Source organism: Serinus canaria, chromosome 1 (assembly GCF_022539315.1).
Source record: "Serinus canaria isolate serCan28SL12 chromosome 1, serCan2020, whole genome shotgun sequence".
In the NCBI taxonomy this organism is placed as follows: domain Eukaryota; kingdom Metazoa; phylum Chordata; class Aves; order Passeriformes; family Fringillidae; genus Serinus; species Serinus canaria.
Window position 1 is genome coordinate 4,864,640 of NC_066313.1, and position 11,059 is coordinate 4,875,698.

An 11,059-nucleotide genomic window follows, 5' to 3' on the forward strand; every position below is an offset into this window, starting at 1 on the left:
TGCAACACTGCCCAAGCTACCTGCTTTCAAACCCTACCTGGTGTCTGTTTTGGTGCTCCTTGTGCTCCCTTTTTCTGCTGAATGCTGCCCCTGTCCTGACTTTGGTGGGCTTGTCCTTTCTGCAGCAAAATGCCTCTTGTCATCCCTGCAAAGAGGCCCTCAGGTTTTGGGGACAGGCTCTCCACCACGGGGTGAGCTTCTACACCTTTCTCTTCTCTGGGTGGGTACATCATTGTCTCTTCAGAGCCTCTTGGGAGGTTTCTGTAGGAGGAGAGGGTTTGCACCTGGAGTCCGGGTTCTCATTTTGGACTGCTCAAGGTCTTCCTGCTGGCAGAGAAGGAAGGAACTGGTTTCAGACTAACTCTGGGATTTAACTTTAGGATTCCCTTCAGGTGCCTGGCCTTGCCTGCCCATCTCCCAGCACAGTGTCACAATGCCCCAGCAGCAAGATCTGTGGCAACAGAGCTGCTGACCTCTCTTGCAGAGCCCCAGATACTGAGCTATCAAAAAGAAGTTAATGAAATAACCAGCGCTGACATGGAAACAAAGTATTGCCCTCCAAAACTCTTCCCCTTGTCGTTTTCCTGCACGTCTCGGGGCATTTTGTGGTTTTCTGCACTGCTTGTGCCCAGCAGCCCTGATAGCTGAGTACACACCTTCTGGGGGGCTTGTCCTCCCCCATTCTTCTTGCTCAGCCCTCCCTCATTGACTCTGATTGACTCTGAGGCCATTGATTTTAAATAAGCTCTTGGGGGAAGGTCTGAGGGTTTTGCTCTGGTTGTGTGCAGCAGGCTCTGAGTTCTGCTTGGGAGGCACTGAGCACTGCTGCTCTATTAAATGATGGTCAGCGATAGGAGTGCAGTCATCCCTTAATACCCCAAATTGCTGCTTTTAAACAGGCAGGGTTTGGCTCCTGGCCAGATCTCTATGCTCCTGGCAGAATGATTCATTACCTTGTTCTGGCAAATGTATTTTCATCTGCTAGTTTAAATCTGATTTCTAGTACTCTGTGTGGGTCTCACAGCTGAGGAATTTCCTGCCCTTTATCCGCCTGTTTTCTTCCAATCTGGGCTAAAATCAATACACTTAAATAAATAAAGCCATTGGGCCTGCGAGTACCTCCTGCTGTGTCAGCGGCAGCACTGAAGCTGGGTGGCCAAAGATTAGTTAAGCCATTTTCTTCTTCTTTAAGTCAGTTTGCTGTTGTTGAGGCATGCTAGACCTCAGCAGGGTGTGTTTGCCAGCCATCCAACAGCATGCCTTGGCATCCCATCAGTGGCAGCTGCCCCTGTGCTGGTCTGTGGCCACCCTGACCCATCAGGGCTTGGGCTGAGCAGGGTTTTCTGGCATCTTTTAATGCTCTGTGATGGGGGAGTTCTGCCCCTGAAGGGGCCACAGGGTGTAGCCCTGTCCTTTTACAGCACTTCCCAGGTGTGCCTTTCACGTCTGCTCTTCCCTGGCAGACGTGATTTTCAGGTCTGCTGCTCCTGAGAGGGTTATACACTGCATGGCAGGGATTGCTCCCACAGCTCCTGTCTGCCCTGCAGAGGGGGATGCTGGCAGGAGCATCCCACACCAGGATTCACACATCCATTTCTTCCGGGGCCAGGGAAAAAGGGAAGGGGGGCAGGAAATGAGGTCTTCTCTTTCTTCCCTACTGCCAGGAATTGTCCCTGAAGCACTGAGTTCAAGGAGCAAAAAAACATACTTAGGATTTCTAGACCAAGCCTTAGGGTTTCTGCAGCCCTGCCCTGGTGTGTGGGGCGTGGAGAAAATGGGGTTTTGTTGGTGAGCTATTCAGTGTATTCCCTGCCCTGGGCTGAGTTCACTGCTGTGTGCTGGGCAGAGAAAACATTAGTGCAGTGGAAAACAGATCCTCTCCTGCCTTCCTGGGCAGTGCCCTCAGCTCCCCACAGAGCCCAGAGTTCTTCACAGAGCCCAGTAACTCAGCTTTGCATTCATGTGAAGAACAGAAATTGTGCTCCTGGGCCTCAGTCTGGTGCCAGCTTCCAAATTGCAGTGTAAGCCCTGCTCCAAAGGTCTCCCCTTGACTCAGGGCAATCGTTCAGAGATGTCTCTGTGCAGCAGCTGCAAGGATGGAAGGAAACTGCCTTTTTAACATTATCTGTATGTGCTGGGTTTTGGGTGGTTTTGGGTTTTTTTCTTTTTGTTTGGGGGTTTTTTTGAAAGGAAAATAATTTTTAACTAAATTGAAAATAGTGACAAACATAAAATTTTATTTTTTATTAATAGAATAATAGAGTGGTTTGGGTTGGAAAGTGTAGGGGGGTGCAGTGTGGGTTAGTGAAGGTGGTATAGAAGGTAATCTCATCCCCCAGTGAGTTGCAGATGGATCCATTACTACAAATCAGAAGCAGACCTGATCTTAACAGGCCACACCTGTAGACAATAAGCACAAGTGGTATAAAAGAGTGGATTGGTGGGCTCTGGAGTCAGATGGCTGCTGCAAGGATCAGGAACAGTCAGTGCTTAGAGGAGCTGCTTGAGAGAAACATTGAGGCGGTATACAGCTCTGGTGATATGGAATCCTTGCACTATAATGATGTTAGAACTATCTAAGACAACAGGAAAGGACCTTTAAAAGTCATCTCCTCCAATCTCCCTTCCATCTGCAGGGATGGCTTCAACTTGATCAAGTTGCACAGAGCCCTGTCCAACCAGACCATGAATATTTCCAGGGATAAGGCACCTAACTCTCTGGGCAACCTGCTCTTATGTTTTACCACACTCCTTGTAAAAACTTTCTTCCTTCTATCTAATCTGAACTGGCACTCCTCAGTGCCAACCCCCTTGCTCTATCACTAGACTGCTGAAGTTTGTCCTCACCTTCCTTGGAGGTCCCCTGTAAGTGCTGAAAGACTGCAATCAGGTCTCTCCAGAGCCCTCTCTTCTCCAGGCTGGCCCACCCCAGTTCTCTCAGCCTGTGCCCACAGCAGAGGTGTTTCACCCCTCTGATCCTCTCTGTGACCTCCTCTGGACTCCCTCCCCCAGGTCCCTGCTCTCCTTATGCTGGGGACCCCAGAGCTGGATGCAGGACTTCAGGTGGGATCTCAGGAGAGCAGAGGGGCAGAATCCCCTCCCTCAGCCCCCTGCCCACGCTGCTCTGGATGCAGCCCAGGATGTGTTTGGCTTTCTGGGCTGCCAGTGCACCTGGCTGGCTCGTGTCCAGCCTCTCAGCCACCAGCACCCCAAGTTATGATCAGTGGAGCTGTTGGTCCATCCCTTCATGCCCCAGCCCGTGTTGGTTCCAGGAGCCAGCACGACCCAGGTGCGGCACCAGCCTTGTTGAAGTTCATGAGATTCCCACGGGGCCACTGCTCAAGCTTGTCCAGGTCCCTCTGTCTGGCATCTTTGTCACACACCTTCAGGAGTGTCAGCTGCACCACGCAGCTTGGCGTCACCTGCAGACTTGCTGAGGGTGCACTCGATCCCTTTGTCGATGTCACTGATGAAGATATGAAACAGTACCTGTCCCCAGTAGGGACCCCTTAGGGACACCACGGGTCCCTGGTGTCCATCAGGACTCTGAGCCACTGACCACCCCCTTCTGGATGTGCTCTCCCCCTGCTATTTGATAAGAACAGTGTCATAAAACAACTTCCCACTTTTTCTTCTGTGATCATTTCCCCAGCTCTGGCTGCAGCTCACTCTTGGGAACAACCAGGATGTGTTACAGCCCAGCAGCTCAGCAGAGTCAGGGAATGAAAGTGCGGAGCCTTCCCTCCCTCCTTGCCCATAACTGCAGGGCCTGCAGATGAAAGCACCCGGGGGTTGCAGCATCAGGCACAGAGGTGAGTGGGATGCCACATCATCACTGCAGCCTTGCAATTCCTTGGCAGTGGGTGGGATTTCCAGAGCCTGCCACGCCTTTGTCTCTCTGGGCTGAGCTGGGATGCCCTCAGATGCCCAAATTGGTGAGGTCACCATGCAGCAGGTCTGTGTGCTGTCCCAGGAGTTCCTCTGCAGGTGAGAGCAGGTATCACAAGCTGTGCTCCCATCTGGAGAGATGCAATGGAGTGGAAAGGAGACAGGCTCTGTTTACACACAGATACCTGTGCAGACAGCAGTGTTAGTGAGAGGAAACAGAAAAGGACATGACAGTTACACTGGGTTTTCATTAAATATTAAGTGGAGTGAAGTTTTCTAGAGTGTGCCTGGGCTGTTTCCAATTGTCTGTCTGATGGCATGAGAGAGAAGCCAAGTGGGTGAACCCTGGGCCTGGAGGTGCAGGGTTTCCTGCTCAGGAGCTGTGCTGACAGGAAGCATTTGTGTGCAGGCTGCCCCAGGAGCTCATTTCACCCACAGCAGCAAACCTCCTCCAGCTGTCCCAGTGCTGGCACAGCCCAGAGAGAGGAGTTAACTCTTGCAAGAGTCTCCAGCAAGAGGTCAGGGAAGGGAGTGAACTGGTGCAGAGCTGGCCCAGGCTGCAGCAGCAATGGCAAGCAGCAAACACTTGCCTGGTTGCTGGCTGGGGATAAGGAATTAACCACCCATGTACCCCCTTTCCACCAGGTTTAACACAGAGCAAATTCCCTGTGTGTAGGGAACACTGAACAACTACTATATCTTCTTTGGGGTTTTGGGGTTTTTTGTGTTTTTTTTGGTGGTTTTTTTTTTTGTTGTTGTTTTGGTTTGGTTTGGTTTTTTTTGTTTGTTTTTTGTTTGTTTTGGTTTTTGGGGGGTTTTTTGGTTGTTTTTTGGGTTTGTTTGGGTTTTTGTTTTTTTTTTTGTGCTTTCTTTTCCCCACTTTTGCCCTGCCCCAGAGCTGTAACACAGCCTGGGCACAGCCCACCCATCCAGCTGCATCTCCTGAGCAGCCTCGCCCCTCCTTGTGCAGAAGCTTAGCAGGACAGCAAGAAGGAATCTCCTAACTTGGATTGGGTTAATAAGTTAAAATGCAGAGCCTTAATCCCTGCTGCTAAATCAGAATGTAATTCAGCTTATAACCACAGCCCAATCCATGTGAATTACAATCACTTTAAATACAGACAGGACTAGCTGGGATTTAACATCCTCCCAAGAGATCCTGGAAATGAAAACTGGGACACTGCCCTGCTCTGGGTGCCATCAGAGGGAGCTGAGGCAGTGGGGCAGAGGGGTTTTGGTACCTCCCAGGCTCCTGGAAAGAGGGAACCTTGTGTGCAGCCCTTGGTCAGGGCACGTGGCTGAAGGATGCATGTGAGCCTCCTGCAAGAGCTTATCCCTGGGGAGGGGGACAGAGGCTGCCAGCAAACCCACAGCACTTTTATCTTTAATTTAGAATGTTTATCTCAGGAGATTCTTCCAGCTTTAAAACAAACATAAGGAGATCTTCATTTCCCTGGCAGCATCTGGCCTCTGAAAGCAGGCACAGTACAGTCCCAGCAGCAGGGCTGATAGGCAGGGCTTGTTCTCTGCCTCCTTTCTCCCAACTTTAACCTCTGGCAGGGTGAACCTTGCCCTCCCTCTCCCTGTTCCAGGAAACCTCTAGAGAAAATGGGTCTTTCCAGAGCTTGAATCAACAGTGGGCACCTGACAAGTGTTCCCACAAGTGCCTAGGAAGATCTTTTACTGCTTTCACTGTTACTTTATGAAGTCCTGGCTTCCACAGCTTTGATGGGCAAAGAACAATTGTTCTTTGTCTTCCCGTGCCACCTCGGGCTGGGGAATGGCAGCAGCCAGTCCTTCTGCCACCACTGGCCCACAAGCTTCCCCAGGGAGCCTCAGGCAGTGTCTGGGAGCATGCAAATTCAAGGGTTCCACAGAAATTGAGGGCCTTAATGGATGCTCTTCCAAGCATTGAACTGGAAAGTCCCTGTGGGAACAAGGCATGACTCTTGTGGGCTGCCAGGCACAGATAAAGAGTTCAAGGCATCCAAGTTACTACTTAAATTAGTGGGTAGAGGTTAGAAAATGAGATCTGCTCAGAGTGGTGCCTGCGTTTGAACCTTTTTAGGAAGAAACTGATGGTGGTTTTTTTCACATCTCTCTTTTTTGTGGTTTCCATGTATTTCTGTTTTTCCATTGGTGAAAGGCTAGTGCTGTTGTGCTATCACCTAGCCAAAATGAGAATGCATGGCAATTTCTCAAAGCCTGGCACATAAAGTGCCTGGTGCACTGGGATGGAGAGCTTGTGAGTTTTCTGTGGGTGTGATGAGGGAATGGAAATGATCTGAGTTCTTGGGTGCTTTCCCAAACCCAAGCTAGCCAGTTTTCTATGTTTAGATATGGTTTACTTCGCAGCACTGCTAGAGTGGAGAGGAGAGCAGAGGATTTTCAGGCACCAACAATGCCTCCTGATGCAGCCTGAGACTGTTCCCTGCCCCAGCCTGTGCTGGGGCCTGGGCTGGAACAGGGAGAACTTCCCAGCTCCCCACACAAAGCTCCCAACCATACTGCTCCTGGCTCTTTACAGAAATACACAATCAGCTGATCAATCTCCTCCCAGGCAGCTGGGCCAGCCTGGCCCCACTGTGGTTCTGACATCCTCCCTGTGTCCTCCAAGATGTGCCTCAGGGCCATTGTCCCTCTCAGCAGCTGCCTGGGCGTTCACCAGACTTAAGGGTAGGGGATTTTTTTTCTTTCCCTCTGAAGTCATCAGAGGATTTTGAATTTTTGCAGGGCTTCACAATCACATTGTTAGTTTCTCCTGAGTTTTCAGAGAGAGCTGTGTGCAATGCTTCCCCCTGTTTTTGCTGGTCTAACTGCAAAAAGGAGAGAGATCCTCTGTAGAGTGTGACCAGGATGGCCCAGCCTTTATTCCTGAGGCAGGGCATCACACCCCTTCCCATCAGGGCTGCCCATCCATGGGCACTGCATGTTGGAAAGGCAGGTCTCATCTTTCTATGGATGACCCACAAAAGGTGCTTTGAAATGAGGGTGGTCCCAAGAGCTTGCACTGCAGGAAGAGGCCAAGCTGACCCCAGAGCTGGATGTGTTTCTTGGCTTTGCCCCACTGGTGCCACCAGCAAGGACGTGCCTGTGTCAGGGTTAGAGGTATGACAAAGTGTCCTACCAGGTGTCAGAGTGAGAGAGAGGTATGACAAAGTCCCAGGTGTCAGAGTGAGAGAGTGGTGTGACAAAGTCCCAGGTGTCAGAGTGAGAGAGAGGTATGACAAAGTCCCAGGTGTCAGAGTGAGAGAGAGGTGTGACAAAGTCCCAGGTGTCAGGCTGGTCCATACAGCCATCGTGGCTCAGGGCACAGGGATGTCACCTCTGTGCTGGTTCCAGAGCTTGCACAGAGCAGGGGCACCCACCTCCTGCAGGGGACTTGGCTGCTGTGCTGGGTGCCCAGGGTGGTTCAGGTGGAGCCCCTGCCCACCTTGGGGAGGAAAGCTGCCCTCCCCCAGAGCGCCCCCAGTGGTGATGTGCCTGCAGCTGAGCTGGGAAGTGTAGCTGTTTCCACCTTCCAGGCCTGGAGATGCTCACTCCTCCCAGGGGATGGTGGTGGATTTGATCTCACCTCAATCAAATAATTTGTTTTTAATGGGCATGCTGTCCTGGCTGGAGATTCATACTTCCTGGGGAACTTCTCTGTACAGACCTTGCTTTGAGATTGCTGCTCTATGCATGCCCAAGGATGCCTGGCTAGAGAACAGCCTGAAGCTGCCAAAGGACAGTTTGGGAGGGTTCTGTTTTCTTGGTTTTGTGTGGGGGTTTATAGGCTGTTTTGCAAGGTTGCTTTTGGAGGCTTGAAGTCTCTTCCTATTAGGCTTTTTCTCAGGGTGAATGTTAAAGGGCACTTCTTCCATCAGGAGACTCCAGAGCTCTCAGACTGGCAGTGGGCAGGCTGTCCCTGTAGAGGGCATGGTGCTGTATCCCATCATGAAATTATCCCTCCTCCCACGTGCTGCTGCACATGGGTGGGCATTGACAAAATAATGCTTGCAAGTAACTCTTACAGGGAATTACAACATCTGCTCCCTCCATTATTTGGGTGCAATACTGGAAGGACTAAGCAATTCCATGTGAGTCTGACCCCAGCTCACAGTTACTCCTGTGCTGGCAGAGATGTGAAGGCCATGCTGAAGGCTTCAGGGAGATCATCCTAGAAGGGAGGAGACTGGAGATAGCAGGACCACTGTGTGCTGATCCCCACTCCCTGCAGTGGAGTGAACGTACAGAGGAGAATGCCAGGACAGGCTGACCCTCCTACTCTTGCCTTCTGCAGTGATGACCTCGGGACCAGAGCACTCTCACCAGCAATCAGACTGGTCCCTGCTGGTGCTGAGACAGGCACAGGATTTGATTCCTCTCCTCTCTTGTGGATGTACCTCTTGGCTGGGGTGCTGCTCGGCACGGGGATGCCTCTTGCGAATAACAAACAACCAAAATGCTTTGTCAGCATGGAAGCCCATCACACCAGCAGAGGCTGTGTCTGAAATGCAGAAGCAGTGCAGTTTCTGCTGAGGATCTCCCCCAGAGACAGACAGCTCCTGCATTATTAACGAGGGTGCTGATGAATCCCTGTTAATGAGACGTGCTCGCTCAGCCAGCCGGCCAAGGGGCCGTGGCCGTGCTGCTCTCAGCTCCACTCTGCAGCCTCTGCCTCGGGGAGCAAGAGGTGATGGCTCTGGGGAGCACTTGACAAGGCTGTGCTGTAAGGTTTGGCTACTCTCCCTAAAACTTGCACATGTCCTGCCAGACTTGAGCTAGGTAGACGTGGAAATCCAACGCTGTTTCTTTGGTGGCTGTAAAAAGTGAGGTGAAATGTTGCCATCCCTGTGGGCTTGTGACTAAAGAGAAAGATCTGTATTGCATTGGCAGGGAGGAATGATGAATTTGACTCCATGTTCTCAGAAGGCTAATTTATTATTTTATGATATTTTATTATATTAAAGAATACAGAACTAACTAAAGAATACAGAAAGGATACTTACTAAATGCTAAAAAGACAATAATGAAAACTTCTGACTCTTTCCAGAGCATCAGTGCAGCTTGGCCCCAACTGGCCAATGAGTGGAAGCAACTCACACCAGAATCCAATGAAACAATCACCTGGGGGTAAACCATCTCCAAACACATTCCACATTCCTCCAGTGAACACAACACAGAAGAAGCAAATGAGATAAAAGCTGTTTTCCATTTTCTCTGAGGCTTCTCAGAGAAAAATCTCAGGATTTTTCTCTTGGGAGAAGGGGTTTTTCAGAGAATGTGAATGCCACAGATCTGTGTCTTGGTGTGTACTCTCTGCTCTAAAGAGCAATGCCAGCCATATTCTCTGGTCTGTTCTCAAATGGCTCAGCCAAGGGAGCTTCCTTCTTCTCTGGCTCAACAGATCTCCATGTTAGGAAAAATCTTTATCTTTTTTTTTTTTTTAAGTCAATTTCATCTTGCTTCATTTATCAATTCTCCTTTTGGCTTCTGGATGCAATTACTCTCCCACTGTGGTCATTATACCTCCTAGGATACTTGTAGAAGAGGATTTTATGCAGCCTTAGCTGACGTTTGGCCAGGAAAGGCATCTTAAACTCTTTCAGTTTTTGCTAAGCCAAGCCTCCTCTGAGCTTTCCTAGCTGCATAATACTTTTTTGGCAGTTTAACACATGGGATGGTATTTAGGAGCCTCTGTGTATACAGAAAGACTGGTCAGCCTCCAGTGCATCACATAATGCCTCTCCAGTCCAGCACACTGTCGCCTGCTCTGATCAGACTGCAATCTCTGTTAATTCCCCAGCAGGGCTGCCAAGACACTTCACTCTGCACTGCAGACACTGCTGCCTTCCAGATGCCACAGATGATGTCACATTCCCGATGTCATTGTTGCCTTCTGCAGAACTAATCTGATAACCCACTCTGTCTGTGCTGCTCCCTTCTGTCTGCTGGTGGGTTTCTGTAATGTGAACAGTGTTGATCTCCAAAGTTTGTCTGTGCAAGTGGAGGGCAAAGCAAACCCTGCAGGAGCTAATAGGGCTGGTTAAGGTTGCACAGGAGTAATTTGAGTAGAACTTCTTCTGTGGGTGGGGTTTTTTTTATATTTTGAAGCAGAACTTCCTTCAAATCTTGTAAGGAGTCTGTGGAGTAAGGGCAATGTGGAGCCTGCAGAGTTGGGGCAAGGAAATGAAAGGAGCAGTGCTGGAAGGGCACCAAATCTCCCAACAAGGTTGTGCAACACCAAAATGATTGATAAATTAAAAATATTGAAGTTACCTCCTTTATACTTTCAGATTTTAGGTGTGTGACAAGAAGGGATGCTAAGGTAGCCTTGAGGCTCTGGTTTTGGCAGCAGAGTTTTACAATGTCCCTCTAAGCTGACATGAAACACCAAGAAACCCTGACAAGATCTTGGAGAAGCCTGCAGCAACTGATGACCAAACCCAGAGGTGCTTTGGACTGACCCAGAGGGAGGTGAGATGGTTTGTTTTGGCATCAAGGAAGGCAGAGCTGAACCTCTGGAAGGGATCACAAAAGGAGAGATACACGGAATGGGCTCTCTGCCACCTGAGAGGCAAACTCTTACCTGTATGCAAAGTGCTGCCGCCCTGGGTAAAACATTACTGGTGTAGGAGTTGAACAGATCTCATTGTTGCTTTCACTGTGTAACAATGAGAAATAACACTGCTAATTCTGCAAGAACAGCACTGCACAGACCCTCCTGTGTCCCCCAAGCAGAGGTGAGTTTTTCTTTGGAGCAGCCTTGGGCAGTGCAGGGGAAACAGCCTGAAAAGAAGCCAGGAAGTCCCCGAGGGTGGGATGGGGAATGGGATTGAGGCAGTCTGCCCTGAGCAAGAGCCCAGCTTTCCTTCTTGCCTGCAGAAGCTGTAACTGTACTGACAGTCTGTGCCACGTGTTGAGTCCTCTGCAGGACTGAAATACCTTGCTTAATTGGTGGCAGCAGGTTATGCTATCTAAGTTTTGCAAGCCTATTGATCGTGCTCTAATCATCTCAGAAAAGGAGCAGGTTTAAGCGAGGCTGCCACTGATCCCTGAGGTGCCCCACCACCCCCTCCTCAGTGCCCTGCCTCTCCAATTACCATCCCCTCGTGCTGCAGCCGTCCTGCTGGCTCTCTGTCACTGTGGCAAAGCACCTGGAAAAGCCCCTCTGGATTCCTCGGGAAAG